The sequence below is a fragment of the Mobula hypostoma genome, chromosome 4 (genome assembly GCF_963921235.1).
Source record: "Mobula hypostoma chromosome 4, sMobHyp1.1, whole genome shotgun sequence".
In the NCBI taxonomy this organism is placed as follows: domain Eukaryota; kingdom Metazoa; phylum Chordata; class Chondrichthyes; order Myliobatiformes; family Myliobatidae; genus Mobula; species Mobula hypostoma.
The window spans coordinates 1,599,500-1,625,281 of record NC_086100.1 but is presented as its reverse complement, the minus strand read 5'-3'; the positions used below and the strand labels follow the sequence as shown (position 1 = coordinate 1,625,281).

Genomic DNA, 25,782 nt, shown 5'->3' with positions numbered 1-25,782 from the left:
ATTATACTTATTCATTTATTTATTGAGAAAAATGATCCAATGTTATACGTATTTGTTGGAAAAAGTACATGAACCTCTGGGATAATGCCTTCTACAAAAGCTATTTGGAGTCAGGTGTTCCAATAAATGAGATGAGATTAGAGGTGTGGGTTGTAGAGGTGCCCTGTCCTGTAGAAAAGACACACAAAGTCAGGTTACTGACAGAGCCTGCTCTTTTCAAGAAAGATCTGTTTATGTGCACCTTGCTTCGATGCAAACAACTTTTAGAGGACCTTAGAAGAAGAATTGTAGAGATGCACGAAGCTGGAGAAGGTTCCAAAAGCATTTCTAAAGACCTGAGTGTTCATCAGTCCACAGTGAGAGAAATTGTCTACAAATAGAGGAAACTCAGTACTGTTGCTACTCTTAGTGGGCATCCTGTTAAGATCACACCAAGAGCACAACGTGCAATGCTGAGTGAGGTGAAAAGGAACCCAAGGGTAACAGCAAAAGACTTGCAGAAATTGAGAACTTGCTAAAGTCTCTGTTCATGTGTTTTCATGGAAGGACACTATGAAGGAAACCACTGCTCTCCAAAAAAAAACATTGCTGCATGTATTAAGTTTGCAAAAGACTGCCTCGATGTTCAGCAGCGCTTCTGGGACAATGTTCTGTGGACATTTGGGACAGAAGAGCCACCTCCAGCATCTGAGAAGAAACAATTTCTCACCAAAGTGGGATTGCACAATTTTCCTGATGGATTTTGCAAGAGTTTCCATTTTTAAAAAATCAAGATTGTTTCATGTCATTTCCAGTACACTTACTCTGGATATGATGCAACATAAAAATCACAATGAGATAAAGAACACAATAATAATAAAACACAATGACTATAAATACACCAGGTAGCTTATATTCATGAATTGATTGTATGTCCGTAGACTGATGCTAGGCACCGGAGTGTCTGTATATAAGGTGACTGACAGGAAATGATAAAGTAGTGGTGGTTGGGGGCGTGGAGGGTTGAGTTAGGGGGTGGAGGTGTTGATCAGCCTTACTGCTTGGGGAAAGTAACTGTTTTTGAGTCTGCTGGTCCTGGTGTGAATGCAAAGTAGCCTCCTCCCTGATGGGAGTGGGACAAACAGTCCATGAGCAGGGTGGAAGAGATCTTTCATGATGTTACTGGCCCTTTACCGATATCATTCTGTAAAAAATGGCCTTGATGGCAGGTAGGCTAGTGCTGGTGATGTGTTGGGAAGGGCTTTCAGCGACTTTTGTGAAGTCAGGATGACCCAAATGTTTCACAGCTGATTAAATACTTGTGAAGTGCAGTCAAAAATGTGATGTACAAAACATAGCAGACAATTTGTTCTTGAAGTTTCCCTTATCTCTCATTGAATAATCTGAACTGCTGATCTTGGTTAGCAGGTAAATATGACTCAGAAGAAACTCCCTTTGTGTGCTTTTTTACCACTGTCTCTTTCTCCAGCTCCCCTCTACCATCCCTTATTCTGGCTCTCTTTATTATGCCCCTTTTCTTGAACTGTGTAATAGAACATAGAACATAACACAATGCCCACGAAGATGTGCTGACCTTTTAACCTACACTAAGATCAATGTAACTTTCCTTTTCAACTGACCCCTCCAGTTTTTTGTCATTCATGTGCCTTTCTAAGATTTTCTTAAATGTCCCTAATGTGTCTGACTCTCACCTTAAGACAGGAGCAGAATTAGGCTATTGGGCCCATCAAGTCTATTCCACCATTCCGTCATGTCTGATTTATTATCCCTCTCAACCCCATTCTCCTGCCTTCCCCCTGTAACCTTTGATTCCCTGACTAATCAAGAACCTATCAACCTCTGCTTGAAATAAACCCAATGACTTGGCCTCTACAACTGTCTGTGGCAATGAAGTCCACAAATTCATCACCTCCTGGCTAAAGAAGTTCATCCTCATCTCTGTTCTAAATAGGTGTCCCTCTACTCTGAGGTTGTGTCCTCTGATCCTAGTCTCCCTCATTATAGGTGATATACTTTCTATGCCCACTCTATCGACCATCTTCAATATTTGATAAGGTTCAATGAGGTACCCATCATTCTTCTAAACTCCAGCAAGTATGGATCTGGAGCCATGGAATGTGCCTTGTATGTTAACTTTTCCATTACCAGAATCATTCTTGTGAACCTGACACCATCCCATCAGAGTATTTCATGCACCCACTACTCTCTTTCCACAGAACTTACCTCTGACCATCCCCCCCAATACTTTCTCCCAATCACCAAAATTATGCCCCCTCATATTAGCCATTTCCACCCTGGGAAAAAGTCTCTGACCATCTACTCTATCCCTGCCTCTTATCAACTTGTACACCTCCATCAAGTCATCTCTCATCCTCCGCTCCAAAGAGAAAAGTCTGAGCTCACTCAACCTCTCATCATAAGACATGCTCTCTAATCCATGTAGCACCCTTGTAAATCTGTTCTGCACCCTCTCTAAAGCTTCCGCATCTTTCTTTTTATGAGGCAACCGGATCTGAACATAATATTCTGAGTGTAGTCTAATCAGGGTTTTATGGAGCTGCAACATTACCTCGTGGCTTTTGAACTCAGTTCCCTGAGTAATGACAGCCAACATGCATTCTTAATGCCGCCTTAACTACTCCATCAACTTGTGTAGTAACTGCGAGGGATCTTTGGACATGAACCCCAGGATCCCTCTGTTCCTCCACACTGCTAAGAATCCTGCAATTAATCCTGTATTCTGCTTTCAAATTCGACCTTCCAAAGTGAATCACTTCACACTTATCCAGGATAAAAAGTGCATCACTGCATGGTACGGAAACTGCACTGTGGTGGACAGAAAGGCTCTACAGCAGGTAATCAAAACGGCTCAACGCATCATCAGCTTACCCACCATCAAGGACTTATGTGCAGAAAGGTACCAGAAAAAGGCCAATAACATCATGAAGGATCCCTCCCACCCTGCTTATGGACTGTTTGTTCCACCCGATGCACGCCAGAACCACCAGACTGAAAAACAGATTAGATTATGAGGACACTCAGTCCTCGTTTATTGTCATTAAGAAATGATACAATGTTCCTCCAGTATGATATCATAGAAACACAGGGCTAAAGACTAAAACTGACAAAAACCACATAATTATAATATATAGTTACAACAGTGCAAAGCAATACCATAATTTGATAAAGAGCAGACCATAGGCACGGTAAAAAAGACAGATAACAGATATTCATCACCGGAGTGGCCGCTGTGCGCTGCCATCCTCTCCTCTCCTCTTTATTTAATTGGGTTCTCTTTCTCTAGTTTTAGGACTTACATAAAGATCTGATCACATTTTAGGTCATATTTATACAGAAATAGAGAAAATTCTACAGTGTTCACAAACTTTCTAGCACCACTGTAAATGTATATGGTTGAATGACAATAAACTGAACTTGATATGCTTGGGAGACCATGCAGTGAAGTTATGTGGGCACAGTTGAGAAATAAGGATGAAGGATGAAGCGATCACTTCCAAACACAAAGGTTTCTGTAGATGGGGAAACACAAAGCCCTCACCATCACTGACCACACTTACAAACAGCGCTGCCACCAGAAAGCAGCATCCATCATCAAGGGCCCCCACCATCCAAGCCATGCTTGTTTCCTGCTACTACCATTGGGTAGGAGGTACAAGGACCTCAGGACCCACACCACCAGGTTCTGGAACAGTTATTACCCGTCAACCATCAGGTTCTTGAACCAGTGTGGAACACTTCACCTTCCACAACTCTGAAATGATTCCATAACTGCAGACTTTTGTGCCCTGGTTGTCCACCCTATTGGTGCGGATTTTCATTTATTCTATTATAGTTATTGGACTTATTGTGTATGCCTGTCAGAAACTGAATCTCAGGATTGTATATGGTGACATATATATACTTTGTTACTAAATTTACTTTGAACTTTGAATTCTTTAATCACAGACTCAGTTGACATGGAGCAAGTCGAATTGTGATGGTGTTAGAAAGGTTGTTGTGAGGGGCTGTTTACGGGTTAAGGGACATTGGCAAGTGGAAGTTGAAATGGGGAGAGTTCAGGACCAGAGGATGACAAGAGATACTGAAGCTCTGGTCATGAAAGTAGAAGGCAAATGTCAACTATAGGCAGTTGGGATCAAGTGACTCCCTTGGGGAACAGAAGGGAGAAATTAGGCGGGTGCAAAGAGGACGTGAGACCATTTTGGCAGATAAAAAGATCAGCTTTATTTGTCACATGAACATCGAAACAGTGAAATGCATCAAGGAACAACACAACCAAGGATCATACTGGAGAGCCCACAAGTGTTGCCGCGCTTCCAGAGCCAATATAGCATGCCAACAACTTACTAAGCCTAAGCCGTATGTCTCTGTAATGCGGGAGGAAATTGGAGCACCTGAATATGGTCACACAGAGAATATACAAACCCCTTACAGACAGCACTGGGATCACCAGCACTGTAAAGTTACATCAACCACTATTCTACCAAAATAACTGAATGTGTTAAGGACCAAGAGTGAGAAACGCCTCCTCATTAGTCAAGAAGACACAGTGGTATCTGGACTTCCTGAGAAAATAGTTGTGCAAGGAAGGCTCCCACCCCCATTCTAACAACGTTCTACAGGAGCACCATCCAGACTGTTCTGTCTGGCTGCATTGTAAAGAAGCTGCACGGCATCAGACTCTACAGAGGATGGTAAAAACCACCGAGTGGATCACTGGGGTCTATTTCTGCCATTTATCAGGAGCATTGTACTCGAAGGGCCCAAGGCATTGTTGAAAATTCCTACCACCCATCCACAATCTCTTTGACCCACTACCATCAGGAAGGAGGTACAGGAGCATCAGGACTAGGACTATCAGACTGGGAAACAGCTTCTTCCCTCAGACTGTGAGACTAATGAATACCCGGTCACCACTAAGATCTCATCATGAGGACAGTGAGCTGTTTACTGTTTACTTGTGCTGTGCACTACATGCACTTTCAATGACATTTTATTAACTTATTTATGGTAATATTTTGTTTTCTTTGCTGTGTGTGATGTGTTTTATGGGTGCACCATAGTCCGGACGAAGGTTGTTTCGTTTCACCTTTATATATGTACAGTCAAATGACAATAAACTTGAACTTGAAATTGAGTTGAAGTGAAGATGTCACCTGAAAAGCAGTGGAAGCCGATTCAATGGGAATTTCACGGATGTACAGCCCTGAGGTAAGTGGAGAGAACAGCGGGGTGAGGTTCAGGGAAGAGCATTTTCACCAAGCCATCAACTGTTTGATGGGCTGAATGGCCTTCTCCTTGACGTCTCAAAGAGTGGAGCAATGTATCTGGTGCGCACTCTCTCTCACTGCCTTGTTCCCTCAGCCTTCATGGGTAAAGCCCCCCCCCCACCCATCATTGAGCACAGCATCCAGGACATTCTCTCTTCTCAATGCTGCCATTAGGAAGAGGTACAGGAGGCTTAGGTCCCACACCACCAGGTTCAGGAACAATTATTACCCCTCAACCACCAGGTCCCACACCACCAGGTTCAGGAACAATTATTACCCCTCAACCACCAGGTTCAGGAACAATTATTACCCCTCAACCATCAGGTCCCACACCACCAGGTTCAGGAACAATTATTACCCCTCAACCACCAGGTTCAGGAACAATTATTACCCCTCAGCCACCAGGTTCAGGAACAATTATTACCCCTCAACCACCAGGTTCAGGAACAATTATTACCCCTCAGCCACCAGGTCCCACGCCACCAGGTTCAGGAACAGTTATTACCCCTCAGCCACCAGGTCCCACACCACCAGGTTCAGGACAAGTTATGACCCCTGAACCACCAGGTTCAGGAACAGTTATTGCCCCTCAACAACCAGGGTCAGGAACAATTATTACCCCTCAACCATCTGGTTCTGGAACCAAAGTGGATAATTTCACTCACTTAATTTGTCCCATCACTGAACTGCCCCCACAATCCATGGACACTCTTTCAAGGACTCTTCAACTCCTATTCTTGATACTTATTTCTTATTAATTTATTATTATTATTTTCTCTTTTGTATTTGTACAGCATGTCTTTTACACATGGGTTGTTTGCTCATCTTGTGTGTGTTTTTTCAATAATTTAATGGTGTTTCTCTGTATTTACTGTGAATGCCTGCAAGAAAATGAAGCTCAGTGTTGTATTTGATAACATATCTGTAATTTGAGCTTTGAACGGTTCCTGGAAGCTGCTGATAATGTGGGAGCTTCCGGAAAAATTATCAACTATTGCCTTAAGAGAAGCAGTCAGTTCCTGATACTTCCTGTGTGGCTTTCTTCTCGAATTCCCTCAGGGACCAAGGCACAGTATCAGAAAAAGCTGCAGAAAGTAGTATACTCAGCCAGCTCCTTCATGGGCACTAGACTTCCCGGCGTCGAGGACATCTTCAACAGGCGATGTCTCAAAAAGGTGTCATCGATCATTAAGGACCCCCATCACCCAGGACATGCCCTCTTCTCATTGCTACCATCAAGGAGCAGATACAGGAGACTCATGACACATAGTCACAATTCAGGAACAGCTTCTTCCCTTCTGCCATCCATTTTCTGAATGGTTAATAAACCCATGAATACTACCTCACTATCTTTTATTGTTTGTGGTACTTTACAGTTTTCTTTTTATTACGTATTGCAATGAGCTTCTGCGGATACCGGAAATCCAGAGCAACACAACAAAATGCTGGAGGAACTCAGCAGGTCAGGCAGCATCTATGGAAATAAATAAACAGTCGATGTTTCAGGCCAAGACCCTTCTTCAGAACTGAAAAGGAAGGGGGGGAGACACCAGAACAAGACGGTGGGGAGAGGGTAAGGAGGACAGGTGAAGCCAGGTGGGTGGGGGAGGGGGGATGAAGAAAGAAAAACAAGCTGAGGGGTGGTAGGTGGAAAAGGGCTGAAGATATTTCACGACATATACCAGTGACATGAGGCCTAACTCTGATTCTGTTTCTGACACCCACCCATAAGGGCAGAGAGAATAGTCAGGCCATCTCCCTAAGCAGTCACAAGCCAAGGGTATCTCTAACAGACAGGAAATTATTCCCCACATACTGAGGCCAAGCATTCTAAATATTCACTCACACACTCATGTCAAAAACAACAACCTCGCGGCAGCTCACCACCTCACAGAACACAGCACAGCATCAGTTGCAACATTTAGACCATAATTCATTAGATGTAGGAGCAGAATTAAGCCATTCAGCCCATCGAGTCTGCTCCACCACTCCATCATATCTGATTTGTTATCCCTCTCAAACCTATTTTCCAATCTCCTCCCTGTAACCTTTGACACCCAGACTAATCAAGAACCTATCAACCTCCACTTTAAATGCACTCAATGTCTTGGCCTCCACAGCTGCCTGTGGTAATGAATTCCAAAGATTCACCACATTCCAGCTAAAGAAATCCTACTTATCTCTGTTCTAAATGGACATCCTTCTACTCTGAGGCTGTGCCCTCTGGTCCTAGACTCCTCCACTATAGGAAACATTCTCTCTACATCCACTCTATCTGTGTCCTCTGGTCCTAGACTCCCCCACTATAGGAAACATCCTCTCCACATCCACTCTATCTAGGCCTTCCAATATTCAATAGGTTTCAGTGCGATCTCCCCTCATTCTTCTAAACTCCAGCAAGTACTTGCCCAGAGTCATTCAACGTTCCTTATACATTAACTCATTCACTCCCAGAATCAGCATATCTTTTCTTAGATCAGGGGCTCAAAAATGCTCACAATACTCTGTGCAGTCTGACCAATGACCTCTCGAAATGAATGCTAACATTGCATTTGCCTCCCTTACCACTGACTCAACCTGCAAATTAAGCTTCAGGGAAATGGGCTTCCCAATGTGAGTGGGCCCCAATACCGTTCAGGTACAATCAAGTCAGTTCATGGCAAGAGCGAGAGATGTCCTTCCCTTCAACAGCCCCTGAGGTAGAAACCCGGAATCTGAATCTGCTTTTTTGCGGTAGCAATATGGTTCAAGATGTGGGGTGTGTGGGGTGTATGGGGGTGTCCAGGGAGGGCTAGCACCACTGGTGAAGGGGCATGTTGTGTCCATTCTGGGGCACCTCACCTTTGGGCCCCACTGGACACTCAGTTCTCACCTGTGGCTCCAAGAAGCTGTTTGCATGTGGGTGGCCAGAGCTTCAACAGGCAGGTTAAACCAGGCGAGGGTAGTCAGTGGGTCTCATACTCCGGTGAGACAGGGGACATACCTGACCTAGCATGCGAATTCAGCTCCAGTGGACTGGGCAGATGAAATCAACAGTGAGATCCAACGATCAGGAAGGCGATTCTGTAACGCTTTGTGAGAGCAAAGGGCATGGCGAAGCAAAGGGGAAGTCATGGTCAACCACTGCAACCAAGGAAGACCCCAGTTGTGACAACTACTTGTACCACTGGACCCCGACTTCCAAGGCTGAGAGAATGAAACTGCCCCACTGTAATGGTTCTTCCATTTTAAAAACTCTCCTGCACAGGTTTTCTGTCATCGTCAGATACGATGGACAACCACCATTAAAAATTACTATGAGACTCAATAAGAAATAGAGAAAATAAATGAATACAGAAAAAGAGAGCAAAAGTGAAGTATTGTTCATGGACCAGTCAGAAACCCAATGGCAGAGGGGAAGAAGCTGTTCCTAAAACGTTGCTATTGCTGATCCACATGTGAAGATTAAGAGATAATCTCTTATGTTTACCAAAATACGGGCTGGAATCTAAACAAATTAAACAGACATCTATCTGTATATGCAAACAAGCTAAAAGTCACTCAAAAGGAATTTTAGGTTATCTTAAGGAAACTGCAAAAACATTGTCAAATCCCATTCTTTCTTGCAAAGTAGCTCAAGGGACTGCAGAAAAAGGCAAAAACACCACTCAAGAGACGCAAGCTGTGGGTGGGTCAGAGGTTGGCAGCATTTCTACCCAGTTAATCCAGTTGGTGTGCTACAGTAACATAGCAGTTAGCACCATGCTACTACAGCTCAGTGTGTTGGAGGTCAGAGTTCAATTCCAGGGTCCTCTGTAAGGAAGGTTGTACGCTCCTTCTCATGTGTGCGTGAGGTTCCTCTGGATGACCCAGTCTCCTCCCGTCAGTAGGTTAACTGGCCATTGCAAATTCTCCCGTGAACAGGCTAACGTTAAGATTCAAGGGAAGTACACAAGTATAAGAGAACAAAATAACTGTTACTCTGTATCTAATGCAGTGCAAAGAAACCCACAAAAGATAAAGAACACAATAATAAAAAATACAAGAAATATAAATACATGAGATAGCTTATATACATATGTTTGTAGATTGATTGTGTGTCCATAAAGTGATGCTAGGCTATACACAAGGTGACTGACGAGAAATAATAAAGTAGTCATGGAATTCGTGTGTGGAGGTGTTGATCAGCATAACCACTTGTCTTTTGAGTCTGGTGGTCCTGGTGTGGATGCTGTGACGAGAATACACATAGATTAATATGTTAGCTGTCCTGTGCTGGCACCAGTGGGATCAGCAGTTGGTCTGCCACCTGTCTTCAAGAGAAAGAGAGATAAGGAAAACAATGGAGCAGCATTTGGAGATGTTAATGAAGGGACGGGAGAGTTTAATGGAAGGAGAGCTGTCAAGATCGGCTCCCCCTTTGAACCCTGAACTGTTTGAAGTGATGGACAGGCGATACCCCAGCAGGGGGATAAAAAGGGACAGGGTCGCTAAGGCAGGACACACACGACACCACGAGGTAACGAGACCCTGGAAGCGGTGCGCCTCCCATAAGTCGGTGGGAAGTTTTGGAGGGCTGGTCGCGGGACCAAGCCATAGACGCACAGGGTGGAAAGGCACGATCGGCGGGAACCTGGTGTGTGTGTCCGCCCTTGCCTGGGTGCCAGGTTCACCGCAGAGAAACGATCGTATCTGGAAACGGAGGGGTCACAGTCGGTGACCTCAGAAGACATCACAAAGGGCTCGCCCGAAAGCTGACTGCGAAGAATATCGAAGGTCTGTGTGGAAGCCGTTTGAACATTCATTCGTTTTTGCTCTCTCTCTCCTTCCCCCCACTGTCCATCTCCCACGGCAGTGATTACTGCGAACTGAACTGAATTCAATTGAACTGAACTTTGCGTCACTTTGAAACTAGTCATTTACCCCTAGACGACGATAGAACTTGATTGATCCTGTTATCCAAATTCTGTGTACCTGTGTGTTTATCATTGCTGAACTGTTGCATTTATTATCCTTTTGATTAGAGTACTGTGTTGCTTGTTTCTTTAATAAAACTTTCTTAGTCCTAGTAATCCAGACTCCAACTGAGTGATCCATTTCTGCTGGTTTGGCAACCCAGTTACGGGGTACGTAACAATGCTATGAAGCCTCCTCCCTCATGGAAGTGGAACAAACCGTCCATGAGCAGGGTGAGTAGGATCCTTCATGATGTTATTGTCCCTTTTCCAGCACCTTTCTCTATATGGGTCCTTGATGGTGGGTAGGCTGATGCTGGTGATGCATTGGGCAGTTTCGACTACCTGTTGCAGAGATGTCCTGCCCGCCGCAGTGCAGTTTCCAAGCCCTGCAGTGATACAGCTTTTTCAGATGCTCTCTACTGCGCATCCATAGAATGACGTGAGTATAGATGTGCATAATCCAGCTCTCTTCAGCCTCTCAGAAAGGACAGGCATTAGTGAGCTTTCCTGTTTATGTTGACTCTGTTCTGGGACCATGAGAGGTTGTGTGAGATGTGCACTCCCAGGAGTTTGAAACTGCTCATATGTCTTTGGTCTTGTTGACATTGAGCAAGAGATTATGACAGCCTTTTCTCTGCAGGCTTTCTCATCATTGTTGGTGACAAGCCCCACCACTGTCATTGGTGAACCTGACAATGTGATTGCTTGGGTGATTGGCCGTTCAGTCATGCGTGAGCAAAGTGTACAGCAAAGGCTCAGAGCACAGCTCTGGGGGGCACCCATGTTGAGGAAGATGAGGAGGATGGAGTGGTTGTGCATCCTGACTCTGAGGTCTGTTCCTTTGGAAATCCAACACACAGTTGCACAGTGATGTATTCCGGCTGGGACTGGGCATTTAAATTGGGGGGTCACTGGATGGTAGAGCTTGGATCACCAGAAGGGCCTGTTCGGCACTGTATCTAAAACCACTCTAGGGCCAAGTGCTCAAGATGTACACAGCACGTGCTCTCTGTCCACCATCCACCAGAATTTCTCACAGAAAGAAGCACTCTGGAGCAGGAATATCCAGAACAGATCATCATTTCTGCATCATCACTGGGTTTAACCCCTTACCAAAATGCCATCACCAGAAAAACTATGGAACTTCAGGAAGGTGCCGCAACACCATCTCTGCAAATGCAACATTAGATGTTCAATAAACATTGGCTTTCCTACCGACGATGAGGCTGCTCTGGACTTAGCATCCACGAGCTTCATGCTGATTTGCCTCTGTGTGACAGAGTGAGACTGAGACTTTGAGCCCACTCCGGCTGCTCCCGGCTTCAGGTTTATGGACTCAATTTCCTTCTGATGCCTGCTTTATTGCTTGAATCATTTGATCTGATCTGTTTTTTATTTGAGTATTGGTCTTTTTTTAAAATTGTGTTCTTTCGGGTTTCTTGTTTTGTGGCTGCCTGTAAGCAGATAAATCACGAACTTCAAGGTTGTATAATTTAAAGAAACTTTGATAATAAAAGGCACTTTGACTTTGAAGTACAAAATATAGAACTGTGCAGCAGAGGGACAGGAGGGAGACTGACAATCTGGCTGAGCGGTACTACAACAAAAACCTCTCACTCAATGTCAGCAAGACCAAGGAGCTGATTATTGACCTCAGGAGGAGGAAACTGGAGGTCCACAAGCCAGTCCTCATCAGGGAATCAGAGGTGGAGAGGGTCAGCAACTTTAAATTCCTCGGTGTTATCATTTCAGAAAGTCTGTCCTGGGCCCAGCACAATAGTGCCACACAAAGAAAGCACAGCAGCATCTCGACTTCCTCAGGAGTTTGCGAAAATTTGGCACATCATCTTAAACTTAAACAATCTTCTATAGGTGTGTGGTGGACAGTGTACTGAATGGTTGCATCATTCCATGGTATGGAAACACCAATGCCCTTGAATGAAAAAGCCTACAAAAGGTACTTGGATACAGCTCAGTCTATCATGGATATCAATATGGGAATCATATATAGGCCTCCAAATAGTAGCCAAAATGCAGGTTGAGATTGCAAAGGGAGCTGCATGGGGCATGTAATAAGGGTAATGACACAATTGTACTGGGGGACTTCAATATGCAAGGGGATTGGGAAGATCAGGTTGGTGTCGGATTGCAAGAGAGAATTTGTTGAATGCCTATGAGATGGTTTTTTAGAGCAGCTTGTGTTTGAGTCTACTAGGGGAATAGAGGGAATTACAGAGGCATGAGGGAGGAGCTTGCTCAGGTGGAGTGGAGAGGTATACTGGTGGGGATGACAGCTGAAAAGAGGCAGCTGAAATTTCTGGGAATAGTTCACAAGGCGCAGGATAGATATGTCCCACAAAGGAAGAAGTTCTCAAATAGCAGGGCGAGACAACCATGGCTGAAAAGGGAAGTTAAGGGCTGCATAAAACCAAGGGAAGGGCATATAAGGTAGCAAAAGTGAGTGAGAAGTTGGGTGATTGGGAAGCTTTTAAAATCCAACAAAAGGCAACTAAAACAGCTATAAGAAGGGAAAAGATGAAATATGAAGGCAAACTAGCCAATAATATAAAGCAGGATACTAAAAGTTTTTTCAGTTATATAAAGAGAAAAAGGGAGGTGTGAGTTGATATTGGACCACTGGAAAATGATGTTGGTGAGGAAGTACTAGGGGACGAAGAAATGGCAGATGAACTTATTAAGTACTTTGCTTCGGTCTTTACTTTGGAAGACACTAGCTGTATGCCAGAGGTCCATGAGTGTCAGGGAGCAGGAGTGAGTGCCATTGCTATTACAAAGGAAAAAATGCTAGGCAAACTCAAAGGTCTTAAGGTGCATAAGTCACCTGGACCAGATGGACTACATCCCAGAGTCCTGAGACAAGAGATAACGGATGCATTGGTCAAGATCTTTCAAGAATCACTTGATACTGGCATGGTACTGCAGGACTGGAAAATTGCAAATGTCACTCCACTCTTTAAGAAGGGAGGAAGACAAAAGAAACAAAATTATAGGCCAGTTAGCATAATCTCAGTGGTTGAGAAAGTGCTGGAGTCCACTATTAAGGACAAGATTTCAGGTTACTTGGAGAATAATGATAAAATAAGTCAAAGTCAGGATGATTTCTGTAGAGGGAAATCTTGCCTGACAAATCTGTTGGAATTCTTCAAAGAAGGAACAAGCAGGGCAGATAAAGGAGAGGCAGTGGATGTTATTTACTTAGATCAGGGGTGTCAAACTACCGGCCCGTGAAGGGGCCACAGGATAATTTAGGGAAAAAAAGTATATTCACGACCATTTATTATGTATCTCTACAGCAGCCGCTCTCTCTCCCACCGCCGTCTGTGCTGGCAGCTTGTTGTGTGTACTTAGAAAACAATAGGTGGCAGTTAACCACCCGCTGTGCATAAGCACCTACCACCCTGTACTGAAGACAACTGGGGCCCCACTTACGTCGTCAGACACAGTACAAACACACAGAGTACTCAGATAAGTAACACCTGTAGCAAGGCTGAGATTGTTTGCTGCTGTGGTTCAAAATGCTTTCCAAGAAAAGAAAAGTTGACATCGAAGGTCGGATATTCAACGATAATTGGAAAGATCGTTTTTTTCTTCTTTGAGGTCAACAGCAAACCTGTGTGTCTGATATGCTCACAACAAGTGGCTATGGCAAAAGAGTACAATATCAAACGACACTATGAGACGTCACACAGAGAAAAATATGACAAGTACGCAGGACGACTCAGAACGCAAAAGGTAAACAAGCTTGAAGCAGCTCTGAAAACACAGCAATCAGTGTTCACCAAAATTCGAGAGTCTCATGATGGAGCTGTCAAGGCCAGCTATATTATTGCCAACAAAATAGCTGCTGCGTCAAAGCCATACTCAGTGGGGCAATTCATCAAAGCATGCATGCTGACGGCAGCTGAGCTGGTGTGCCCTGAGAAGAGACAGGCTTTTGGTAATATCAGCTTGTCAAGAAATACTGTGGCAGAGAGAATCGGGACCTTGCAAGAGATTTGAACAGTCAACTAAAAGACAAAGTGGAGTCCTGACGAAGGGTCTCGGCCTGAAACGTCGACTGCATCTCTTCCTACAGATGCTGCCTGGCCTGCTGCGTTCACCAGCAACTTTGATGTGTGTTAAGTGAAGTCATTTATTGCCTTCTCTATTGCAACTGTGAGAGCACCGACGTGACTGATGTAGCTCAATTGGGAATATTTATTCGTGGTGTTGATGCATCTTTGACAGTCACCGAGGAGTTTGTGGAGATGGTGCCCATGACAAACACCACAACGGCGAACGACGTTTTCTCCTGCCTCATCGAGACCTTGGACAGACTGGGGGTTGACTGGAGTCACGCTGTCAGCGTGGCAACAGATGGCGCACCATCCATGGTCGGGGAAAAGGCAGGTGTTCTTGTGAAACTCAGAGAGAAAGTTCAAACAGAGAATCCAGAGCAGGAATTCTGGAATTTTCATTGTATTATACACCAAGAGGCATTATGTAGCAGGAGCCTGAAAATGGACAATGTCATGGATGTAGTAATCAAAACAGTTAATTTTATTAGAGCCAAGGGACTCAACCATCAGCAATTGACATTCTTTTGTCCGAAAGTAATATTGGACATGGCCTACCCTACCACACTGAAGTCCGCTGGTTGAGCAGAGGGGTTGTGCTCAAACGTTTTTTTTCAATTACGTGTGGAAATTGGACTATTCATGAACGAGAAAGGGAAGCCAGTGGCAGAGTTGGATGACCCAGACTGGCTTCATGATGTTACATTTTTGGTGGATATAACAGAGCACTTAAATGTGCTTAATGTTAACATGCAAGGCCGCAACAAACTTGTTACGGCAGACTACGACAGCATTCGTGCCTTTCAAATTAAATTAGGCCTGTGGGAGATGCAACTATCCCGGAGCAACCCAGCTCATTTCCCCTCTCTGCAGTCTGTGCCTGTCGCTCGTGGGAATAATGACAACATGGACAGGTACAAGGACAAATATCATGGCTGAAAAGTGAGTTTCAGAATTGTTTCCAAGTCTTCACTCAGCTCGAGAAGAAATTCTCACTATTTTTCTTACCGTTTGCTGTCAATGCAACATCAGATGTGCCAGAGGAACTCCAAATGGAACTAATCGAAATTCAGTGTAACTCAGCTTTGAAATATAAATTTGAGACTGTGGGTCTGGACTCATTCTATCAATACCTGGGACCAATGTACCCCAAGATGACAGACTTTGCCTCGGAGATCCTTTGCATGTTCGGGACAACGTATCTCTGTAAGCAGACATTCTCTATAATGAACATTAACAAATCCAAACTGCACTCGCAGCTGACATACAGACACCTAAATGACATTATGAAAATCACAACTGCCCAGAAACTGGTCCCTAATGTTGACAGGCTGGTTAAAGCCGAGAGATGTCGGGTGTCTGGAAGCAGCAAGTGAAAAATGAGTGACACTGTTTGATGCATTGCAACATGTAAGCAAAATGCATTATGAAATATTGAGTGTCATAATATTGTGATTCATTCATTTTCTGACTATTCTTTTATTGTAAATGTGATCACTTCAATAAAAATTAGAGGCTAACTGTGTTTATTGTCTGAGTTTGATTGCTGAAAGCAGGCTAATAAAAATTAGGTGCAGTTGTGTAGCCTACATTTACAATTTGTTTCGTTAGTTCTACATTTGTGTCTGCTAATGTTCGATTTCAAATGGTTTATTAATGGAAAAGATGTGGCTCCCAAAACAACCTTAGCCAAAATAGCATTGTTTTTTCTCTCTCTCATCACAACTTTCTTGTAGCCTACGACTGCAAGTTAATACCAATCATAAAAATAATGCTTGCTAGGCAATCTTCTTCATAAGAAACAAAATTTTAGTAGAAAGTATAATAATAGTATAAAAATATAAATAGTATAAAAGTATTAAAAAAAATAGTAGAAAGCATTCTTCTAGGGTGCATCACAACCTGGTATGGAAGTTGTCCTGTCCAAGACCAAAAGAAGCTGCAGAAGATCGTGAACACGGCGCAGCACATCACACAAACTAATCTTCCATCCTTGGACTCACTTTACACCGCATGCTGTCGGAGCAGTGCTGCCAGGATAATCAAGGACACGACCCACCCAGCCAACACACTTTTCGTCCCTCTTCCCTCCGGGAGAAGGCTCAGGAGCTTGAAGACTTGTACAGCCAGATTTGGGAACAGCTTCTTTCCAACTGTGATAAGACTGCTGAACGGATGCTGACCCGGATGTGGGCCATACCCTCCAAATATCCGGACCTGCCTCTCAGTTTTTTTTGCACTACCTTACTTTCCATTTTTCTATTTTCTATTTATAATTTATAACTTAAATGTTTAATATTTACTAATCTTTACTATTTTTAATATCTAATATTTGTAATCCAGGGAGTGGGAAGCGCAGAATCAAATATCGCTGTGATGATTGTACATTCTAGTATCAATTGTTTGGCGACAATAAAGTATTAAGTATATAAAGCATAAAGTATAAATTTGTAAAGTGAAACACTTTGTAGTTATAGCAGAGACTGAGACACAGGAGAGCAGGTTGAAAAATCGAAGGCAACAAAAGCTGTGGGAGCACACATGCGTGCACAACTGATCCAGCCTGCATGAAGTTGCATTTTGCCCAATCCAGCCCGAGACCTAAAATGATTTTGACACCCCTGACTTAGATTTTCAGAAGGCAGGTACCTGACATGAGGCTCCTTAACAAGATAAAATCCTATGGATTTACAGGAAAGATACTGGCATAGATAGAGCAATAGCTGACAGGCAGGAGGCAGAGAGTGGGAATAAAAGAGGCCTTTTCTGGTTGGCTGCCAGTGACTAGTGGTGTTCCTCAGGAGTCAATATTGGGACCACTACTTTTCACATTGTTTGTCAATGACTTAGAATTGATGACTTTGTGGCAAAGTTTGAAGATGATACAAAGATAGTGGTAGGTAGTGCTGAGGAAGCAATGCGATTACAACAGAGCTTAGACATATTGGAAGAATGAGCAAAAAAGTGGCAGACATAATACAATGCTGGGAAATATACCATAATGCATCTTGGTAAAAGGAACAATAGTGCAGACTGTTATCTAAATGGGGAGAAGGTTCAAACATCAGAGGTGCAAAGAGTCTTAGGAATCCTCGTGCAAGACTCCAAGAAGGTTAATTCACAGGTTGAGTCAGTGGTAAAGAAGGCAAATGCAATGTTGTCATTTATTTCAAGGGGAATAGAATATAGAAAACATAGAAAATAGGTGCAGGAGTAGGCCATTCGGCCCTTCGAGCCTGCACCGCCATTTATTATGATCATGGCTGATCATCCAACTCAGAACCCTGCACCAGCCTTCCCTCCATACCCTCTGATCCCCCTAGCCACAAGGGCCATATCTAACTCCCTCTTAAATATAGCCAATGATCTGGCCTCAACTGTTTCCTGTGGCAGAGAATCCCACAGATTCACCAGTCTCTGTGTGAAAAAGTTTTTCCTAATCGCGGTCCTAAAAGGCTTCGCCTTAATCCTCGAACTGTGACCCCTCGTTCTGGACTTCCCCAGCATCGGGAACAATCTTCCTGCATCTAGCCTGTCCAATCCCTTTAGGATTTTATACGTTTCAATCAGATCCCCCCTCAATCTTCTAAATTCCAACGAGTACAAGCCTAGTTCATCCAGTCTTTCTTCATATGAAAGTCCTGCCATCCCAGGAATCAATCTGGTGAACCTTCTTTGTACTCCATCTATGGCAAGGATGTCTTTCCTCAGATTAGGGGACCAAAACTTCACACAATACTCCAGGTGTGGTCTCACCAAGGCCTTGTACAACTGCAGTAGTACCTCCCTGCTCCTGTACTCGAATCCTCTTGCTATAAATGCCAGCATACCATTCGCCTTTTTCACTTCTTCATATAAAAACAAGGAGATAATGCTGAGCCTTTATAAGACACTAGTCAGGCTGCACTTGAAGTACTGTCAACTGTTTTGGGCCTCTTATCTCAGAAAGGATGTATTGTCTTTGGAAAGAATCCAGAGGAGATTCATGAGGATAATTCTGGGAAAGAAGGCAGCTTTGGGCCTGTACTCATTGGAATTTAGAAGAATGGGGATGGTTCTTATTGAAACCTACTGAATGTTGAAAGGACTAGATGAGGAGGATGTGGAGAGGATGTTTCTTCTGGTGAAAGTATCCAGAACTAGAAGACACAGCCACAAAACTGAGGGGCAATTTTTCAGAACAGAAGTAAGGATGAATTTTTTTAGTCAAAGAGTCATGAATCTGTGGAATGCTCTGCCAAAGACTGTGGTTGAGGCCAAGTCCGTGGATATATTTAAAGCTGAAGGTGATAGATTTCTGACTGGTTGGGGCATCAAGGGATATGGTGAGAGGGACAGGTGTATGGGGTTGAATGGGATCCGGGATCAGCCATGAGGAAGTGGTGGAATGGACACAATGGGCTGAGTGGCCTAATTCTGATCCTATGTCTTATGGGTAAAGCCCTCCTACCACTGAGAACAACAACATGGAGTGCTGTTACAAGAAAGCAGCATCCGTCATCAGGGACATGCCATCCAGGCTCTCTTCTCGCTGCTGCCATCAGAAAGGTGGTATAGGAATGTCAGGACCCACACCACCAGGTTCAGGAACAGTTATTACCCCTCAACCATCAGCTTTTGAACCATAGGGGATAACTTCGCTCACCAGATCACCGAACTGTTCCCACAACTACAGACACACTTTCAAGGACTCTTCATCTCATGTTCTCCATATTTACTGCTTTTTTGTTGTTTCTTTGTACTTACTGTGAATGCCCACAAGAAAATGATTTTCAAGGTTGTTTCTTGTGATATATATGTACTTTGATAGTAAATTTACTGTGAACTTTGTTTAAAATTTTTCTGATTTCTACCACTGTCAAAAGTAAACAGTTTGTTTACATATTTTCACATATTTACGTTAATTGATGGAGGATCACTGTATCATGGAACCATTTCCTGGTGGGCCTCTCTGGCCCACTGCCACCTATTCTATCAAGCATACCAAATTAAACAATTCTTAAAAATGCAAACAGAAATGAGATCATCAAATACTGGCGAGCACCATAATCACGAAGTTCCCATTCAGGGACAAAAATGGAAATTTTGAAGTCAGGAATGATTGAATAACAGAGAACAAGATTGGAAGGAAGTTTCTCAGAAGAGTTCGTGGAATGTGGAATGTTCCCATAAGTGGTCATCGAAAAGACGAGACGCTGCAATGTGGAATGTGCTCCTGGAAAGACAGAGGAAGCACAGATTCAGTGGAACTTTGACAGAATCGTTGGGCACAGACCCAGGGCCATTCAGCAGCTCCATGTGTACTGCTTGTCTCAAATATTGCTAGAATTAAACCCACACTGCAATGTTTTCACCATATCCCCACTAATCAGTCTTCACATTTATGAACAACTGCCCACTAAAAGTTCCTGTAAAACCTGACTCAATGTCCTTTTATGTCGATCGTTCCAGACATAGAACATAGAACAGTTCCTTCAGGCCATAATGTTGTGCCAAACCAATTAAGTTAGTAATCAAATAGCCAACTAAACTGATCTCTTCTGCCTACATGATGTCCCTATTCTTCCATTTTTCTGACGTTAATGAGCCTATCTAAACATGTTTAAAAGTCTCTAATGTATCTGCCTCTACCACCACCCCAGATACCCACCACTCTCCGTGTAGAAAACTTGCCCTTCACATCTCCTTTGAAATTAGCTCCTCTCACCGTAAGTGTTTCAACCCTGGGAAAAAGATATTGTCTGTCTATCTTTTTAGGCCAAACAATGATTGAGGGTCAACCATGGACGTTGAATCACAGCTGTCTACATGATACACAAGCAATACTCCAGATGCAGCCGAACTAGAGTTTTATAAAGCTGCTACTTAACTTCCTCACTTTTCAATTCAATGCTGTGATTGAGAAAGGCAAGCATGCCATATGCATTCTGAGTCCCACAGTACAGTGGTTCTGATTGTGGACTTCAGGATAGGGAACACACACCAGTCCCCGTCCAGGGATTAGCAGTGGAAAGGGTAAGCAGTTTCAAGTACCTGGGCATCAACATCTCTACGGATTTACCTTGGGCTCAACATTTTGATGCAATTAGAAAGAAGGTATGACAGCAGTTATATTTCTTTAGGAGTTTGAAGAGACTGAGTTTGTCACCAAGGGCTCTTGCAAATTTCTATGGATGTACCGTGGAGAACAATCTAACTGGTTGCGTCACCATCTGGTATGGAACACCCACTGCACTTGATTGAAAAAAGTTACAGGAAGTTGTAAACTCAGCCAACTCTGTCATGAGCACAAGCCGCCCCAGCAAACAGGACACCTTCAAAAGGTGATGCCTCAAAAAGGCAGCATCCGTCATTAAAGAGCTCATCACCCAGGACATGCCCCTTTTTTATTACTAACAATGAGGAAGTGGTACAGGAGCTTGAAGACACACACTCAACATTTCAGGAATAGCTTCTTCCCCTCTGACATCAGACTTCAGAGTAGACACTAAACTCCTGAACACTTCCTCAGTCTATTTCCCCCTCTCCTTCTGCACTACTTACTTAATTCTTCTTTTTTTATACATACTTCTTATTGCAATTTATAATTGCTATTATTATGTCTGCAACATACTGCCGCCACAAAACAACAAATTACATGACATAGTAACAAAATGCTGGAGGAACTCAGCAGGCCAGGCAGCAACTATGGAAAAGAGTACAGTCGACGTTTCAGGCCGAGACCCTTTAGCAGGACTGGAGAAGAAAAAGATGAGGAGTCAGAGTTAGAAGATGAGGGGAGGGGAGAGAGAATCACAAGGTGATAGGTGAAACCGGGAAGGGGGAAGAGAGGTGAAGTAAAAAGCTGGGAAGTCAATTGGTGAAAGAGGGACAGGGCTGGAGAAGGGGAATGTGATAGGAAAGGGCAGAGGCCATGGAAGAAAGCAAAGGGGGAGGGGCACCAGAGGGACTAGATGGGCAGGTAAGGTGATAAGGTGAGAGAGGGATATGGGAATGGGGAATAGTAAAGGAGAGGGTGGGGTGGTTTTGGATATTAAATGTCCTTAATATCTCTATTTTTCCCTTTCATGGTTCTTTTGAAGACCCTGACCTGTAGTTACACGCTGGAGTTCGTTGCGGGAATGGGACCCGCTCTCTGAATTTCATTACTGCCCGTTGTTCGGCACACCAAGGGCTCAGCCTCGGAGTTCAACTTGCCTTTGGAGGCCTAGGGTCCCGGGGCTCTGGAGGCGGGCGGATTGAAGGTCAGTGTCACAGCAGGAGATCCATCCGTGTGTTGTCAGGGGAGTCGGAAGATCTATGGCTGTGTGCCCAGAGACTCAAGGTCTTTGAGCATAGAGCTTGAGAAAAGCAGTGTAACGGACTTTTAACATCGTAAACCAGTGAGTTGTTTGTTATGTCTCGATCTTGCTTGAGTGCTCGGTGGTGGGTGCCGATGATTTTTTTTTGCCACTGGAGGGAAGGGGGATCATTGCCTGCTGCTGCTTACGTGCGGGAGGGAGGGGAGCTAGGCGGGACTTCGGGGTTCTAACATTTAACTGTCGTTCATTTTTTGGGACACTCCTCTGTTTTCATGGATGGTTGTGAAGAAAACATTTCAGGATGTATATTGGCGGGACTGTCATATGTTGAAAGATTGGAGTGACTGGGCTTGTATACTCTGGAATTTAGAAGGCTGAGAGGGGATCTGATTGAAACATATAAGATTACTAAGGGATTGGACACTCTGAAGGCAGGAAGCATGTTCCCGCTGATGGGTGAGTCCAGAACCAGAGGCCACAGTTTAAGAATAAGGGGTAGGCCATTTAGAACAAAGTTGAGGAAAAAGTTTTTCACCCAGAGAGTAGTGGATATATGGAATGCTCTGCCCCAGAAGGCAGTCGAGGCCAAGTCTCTGGATGCTTTCAAGAAAGGGATGGGTAGAGCTCTTAAAGGTAGTGGAGTCAAGGGATATGGGGAGAAGGCAGGAACGGGGTACTGATTGTGGATGATCAGCCATGATCACAGTGAATGGCGGTGCTGGCTCAAAGGGCCAAATGGCCTACTCCTGCACCAGCTGGCCAATCGAGTCTGCTCCACCATTCAATCACGGCTGATCCTTTTTTCTCCTCCTCAGCCCCACTCCCCGACCTTCTCTCCGTAATCTTTGATGCAGTGGCCAATCAAGATCAGTTGGAACCATAGTCATAGAGAAGTACAGCACAGAAACAGGCCCTTTGGTCCAACTATTCCATGCCAAAACTATTTAAACTGCCTTCTCCCATCAACCTGCACCGGGACCATACCGCTCCGTACCCTTACGATCCATGTACATACCCAAACTTCTCTTAAACGTTGAAATTGAGCTTGCATGCACCACTCATGCTGAAAGCTCATTCCACACTCTCACCACTCTCTGAGTGAAGAAGTCTCTCCTCATCCTCATGTTTCCCCTAAACCTTTCACCTTTCATCCTTAACCCATGACCTCTGAATGTAGTCCACTCAACCTCAGTGGAAAAGACCTGCTTGCATTTACACAATCTATACCCCTCAAAATTTTGTATACCTCTATTAAATCTCCTCTCAAACTTCTACATTCAAAAGAATACAGTCCTAACCTATTCAACCTTTCATAACCAGGCAATGCCCTTGTAGATTTTTTCTGTACTCTTTCAACATTGTTTATATCCTCCTGTAGGTCAGTGACCAAAACTGCACACAATACTCCAAATTAGATTTTACAATTTCAACATAACATCCCATCTCCTGTACTCAATACATAGTTTTACGAAGATTAATGTGCCAAAACATTTCTTGGCCACCGTATCTATCTCCCTTTCTCTTCACCATTTACACCTCAGACTTCAACTACTGCACAGTTGAAGTCATCTTCTGTCATCTTCAGAAGTTTTCGGATGACTCTGCTATAGTTGGATGCATCAACAAGGGAGATGAGGCTGAGTACAGGGCTACGGTAGGAAACTTTGTCACATGGTGTGAGCAGAATTATCTGCAGCTTAATGTGAAAAAGACTAAGGAGATGGTGGTAGACCTGAGGAGAGCTAAGGTACCGGTGACCCCTGTTTCCATCTAGGGGATCAGTGTGGACATGGTGGAAGATTACAAATACCTGGGGATACGAATTGACAATAAACTGGACTGGTCAAAGAACACTGAGGCTGTCTACAAGAAGGGTCAGAGCCGTCTCTATTTCTTGAGAAGACTAAGGTCCTTTGACATCTGCCAGACGATGCTGAGGATGTTCTACGAGTCTGTGGTGGCCAGTGCTATCATGTTTGCTGTTGTGTGCTGGGGCAGCAGGCTGAGGGTAGCAGACACCAACAGAATCAACAAACTCATTCGTAAGGCCAGTGATGTTGTGGGGATGGAACTGGACTCTCTCACGGTGGTGTCTGAAAAGAGGATGCTGTCTAAGTTGCATGCCATCTTGAACAATGTCTCCCATCCACTACATAATGTACTGGGTAGGCACAGGAGTACATTCAGCCAGAGACTCATTCCACCGAGATGCAACACAGAGAGTCATAGGAAGTCATTCCTGCCTGTGGCCATCAAACTTTACAACTCCTCCCTTGGAGAGTCAGACACCCTGAGCCAATAGGCTGGTCCTGGACTTATTTCCTGGCATAATTTACATATTACTATTTAACTATTTATGGTTTTATACTATTTATTATTTATGGTGCAACTGTAACAAAAATCAATTTCCCCCGGGATCAATAAAGTATGACTATAACTATGATTATGACTAATGTCACTTCCAAAGAATTATGGACCTGTATTCCCAGATCCCTTTGTTCTTCCACACTCCTCAGTGCCCTACCATTCACTGTATAAGACCTACAGTACCCTGATTAATCCTACCAAAGTGGAACACCTCGCACTTGTCTACATTAAATTCTATCTGCCATTTTTCAGCCAATTTTTCCAGCTGGTCCAAATCCCCTGCAAGGCATGATAGCCTTCCTCACTTATCGTTACAGCCACAAATTTGCTGATGCAGTTAGTCACATTATCATCCAGATCATTGATATAGATGGCATACAACAAAGGACCTAGAACCGATATTTGCGGCATTCCACTAGTCAGAGGCTCCCAATCAGAGAGGCAACCATCTACTACCACTCTGGCTTCTCCCACCAAGCCAATGTCTAATCCAGTTTACTACCTTACCTTGAATGCCAAGTAACTGAATCTTCTTGACCAACCTCCTATATGGGAGCTTGTCAAACACCTTGCAAAAGTCTATGTAGGCAACATCCACTGCCTTGCCTTCATTCACCTCTCTGGTAATTTCCTCAGAAAAACTCTATAAGATTGGTTAGACATGACCTACCCAATCCACAGTTGCCAGATCATTTCTGATACCATCAAAACCGTCCATTCTCCAATTTAGAAATCTCAACCCACAGACCAGACCTATCTTTTTGCATAATTACTTTGAAATTAATGAGATTGTGATCACTAGATGCAAAGTGTCGCCCTACTCAAACTTCTGTCACCTGCTCTGCCTCATTCCCTACTAGCAGTATCGTATGTGCTCTCATTGGGACTTCTACAAACTGATGAAAGAAACTTTCCTGAACACGTTTGACAAACTCTATCCCATCTAGTCCTTCCACAGAATGGTATTCCCAGTCAATAGGTGGAAAATTAAAATCACCTAGTACAACAACCTTATGTTTCCTGCAACAGGCAGCAATGTCTTGTAAAGGTTTGCTTATCTTTTCTGTTTCTATATTCACCGCCCCTATTTACACAGATAAATATAACACACATTATCTCAACAACCTTGCCAACTTGCCCTGCCCTCTTCAAATATTCCTCACTAACGCACTCAGGCGCATAAAACAGAACTATCTGAATTGCACTACCTCTTCATGCCTGCATTAAACAGACAGTGCCTCCAGTTACTCCTGTCCCCTTGAATCCTCCTAGCTTCAAACACACTATTTAGTGTCCTGACAAGTTTTGTGTCAATTACACACAATTAAATAGTACTCTCTGTACCCAATAAATGGCAGTAAATGCTGGCATCGCCATATTATCCTGTCGATCAATAAACAGAAATTCGGTGGCTTTTGCAACACACACAAAATGCAGGAGGAACTCAGCATCTGCGAAAATGAATAACGGTCGACGTTTCAAGCCGAGACCCTTCATCAGGATTGGAAAGGTAGGGGAAGATGTCAGAATAAGGAGGTGCAGGAGCGGGAGGAGGACAAGCTAGAAGATGAGCGGGGGTGGGGGAGGGGAGATAAAGTAAGAAGCCAGGAATTCGTAGGTGGAAAAGGTAAAGGGCTGGAGAAGAAGGAATCTGATAGAGGAGGAGAGTGGAGCATGGGATTAAAAGGAAGGAAGAGGAGCAGCAGGGGAAGGTGATTGGCAGGCGAGGCGAAGAAGAAAGAAGCCAAAGTAGGAAGAGGGAAGGACTAGGGAGAAAAAATTACCATAAGTTGGAGAAATCAATGTTTAA

At 43.9% G+C, this 25,782-nt stretch overlaps 1 protein-coding gene and 1 long non-coding RNA gene across 3 annotated transcripts in view; one reads left to right on the top strand and one right to left on the bottom strand.

Moving 5' to 3' along the window:
• LOC134345086 (lipoma-preferred partner homolog) overlaps positions 1-25,782 on the bottom strand; it is a 453,573-nt gene that overhangs the window by 394,834 nt on the left and 32,957 nt on the right. The window lies entirely within an intron of this gene.
• The window catches only part of LOC134345088 (uncharacterized), a 52,870-nt gene continuing 28,265 nt past the window's right edge, over positions 1,178-25,782 (top strand). The window contains exon 1 of the long non-coding RNA XR_010017599.1: positions 1,178-25,482. This is a non-coding gene — a long non-coding RNA (uncharacterized LOC134345088). The remainder of the gene's footprint in view (positions 25,483-25,782) is intronic.